Source organism: Hylobates moloch, unplaced genomic scaffold, assembly GCF_009828535.3.
Source record: "Hylobates moloch isolate HMO894 unplaced genomic scaffold, HMol_V3 SCAFFOLD_12, whole genome shotgun sequence".
In the NCBI taxonomy this organism is placed as follows: domain Eukaryota; kingdom Metazoa; phylum Chordata; class Mammalia; order Primates; family Hylobatidae; genus Hylobates; species Hylobates moloch.
This window is the reverse complement of record NW_026652287.1, coordinates 20784014-20785837: the sequence shown is the minus strand read 5'-3', so window position 1 is coordinate 20785837 and position 1824 is coordinate 20784014.

The window sequence follows — 1824 nt, the reverse complement described above, 5'->3', positions numbered from 1 at the left end:
GCTCAGTCTTGTGGTTCCTTCTCCTGTGTGCTTTAGAGACTGCAGGGAGGCCAGGGTGGGCTGGAGTCAGCCCTGGGGTTGGAGGAGGTGAGCAGGGCTGGGCTTTCTCTGGCACTCCAGTAACCCTTGCAGCTCCACCATGAGTCCCTTCTCGGAGTACACAGACATTGAACGTGTAGTGTTTTAAATTGGACTTCTGAGAAAACTGACAGGCTTGCTGTAGCTGTGGTGATGACTGGGGCTAGAATGGGTGCCTCTGACTGAATAGAGATAAGCAGATTCTTCAAAAGCCTTCATCCTGAGAGGAGTTGAGCCCTAGCAGGATTAGCTGTTACCCCTCAGTGCCTCTGTCTGTATAGGACCATCGAGCACCGCAGGTCATTTTGAGTTCCTTTGTTCTTCCAACAACCTGTTGGGGTGGGAAAGGTGGGAGGAACTGCCCTATTTCATAGATGGAACATTAGACACGGGAACCATGCGGCCAGTTCTTTGCAGAGGCAGGACTCTGAAAAGAATTATCCTGAGAGAAAAAAGCTGCATGCGCGTGTGCGTGCGCGCACACACAAACAATACACAGTAGGGTTAGATCTTTTAGTGCATGTCAGTTATATCTCAGTAAAACAAAATCACCTTAGCTCAGTGAGACTTTCATGTGTTGGGTGAAAGAAACTGGAAGGAATCGGACTTGCATGGCTTCTGCTGTCATTGAAATCCCCCTGGGACTTCAAAAAGTTGGGAGGAAGGATCCAGGGCAGCTCTAAGTCCTCTCCCCAGCTGGGCCAGAGAGGCAGTCATGTTGCCCTTTACTGTCTGTTGGGGTGTGGAGATAGACCTGTCAGAAAGTCAAACTCTCCCCACTCTGCCTTTGGTTGGATTAGACATTGAGTAAAATAGCAGGGGGTTGGTTGGTTTTACACTGTTTTTTGAGACAGAGTCTTGCTCTGTTGCCTGGGCTGGAGTGCAGTGGTGCGATCTTGACTCACTGCAACTTCCACCTCCCAGGTTCAAGTGATTCTCCTGCCTCAGCCTCTTGAGTAGCTGGGATTACAGGTGCACACCACTACATTGGGCTAATTTTTGTATTTTAGTAGAGATGGTTTCACCATGTTGGTCAGGCTGGTCTCAAACTCCTGACCTCAAGTGGTCCTCCCACCTCGGCCTCCCAAAGTGCTGGGATTACAGGCGTGAGCTACCGCACTTGGCCTGTTTGACATTTTTTAAAGTAACCTATAGTTTCTAAATGTTTTATAACGAATATACTTTTAAAAAGTACCATATGCACCGGGCACGGTGGCTCACACCTGTAATCCCAGCGCTTTGGGAGGCCGAGGTAGGCAGATCACGAGGTCAGGAGATTGAGACCATCCTGGCTAACACGATGAAAACCCATCTCTACTAAAAAATACAAAAAATTAGCCAGGCGTGGTTGCAAGCACCTGTAGTCCCAGCTACTCAGGAGGCTGAGGCAGGAGAATGACATGAACCTGGGAGGCGGAGCTTGCAGTGAGCTGAGATCGTGCCACTGCACTCCAGCCTGGGCAACAGAGACTCTGTCTCAAAAAAAAAAAAAAAAGTGCTGTATGCAACTAAAGCCAAATACAGCTAAAAAGAGTTTTAAAATAATTCCTTGTCCTCTTCTCCCAAAATCCTCTCCCAAGAGTTGACTGCTTTTAGTTTTTTTAAGCTTTTTTTTTCTGGTATTCACTGCCATATTTCCAAATCATGCATTTGACAACACTGCAGTTTTTAGCTTTTATCACATTTGTTAGCATTCTGTTGATAATTTTTTTTTTTTTTTTTTTTTTTTTTTTGTGTGAGACGGAG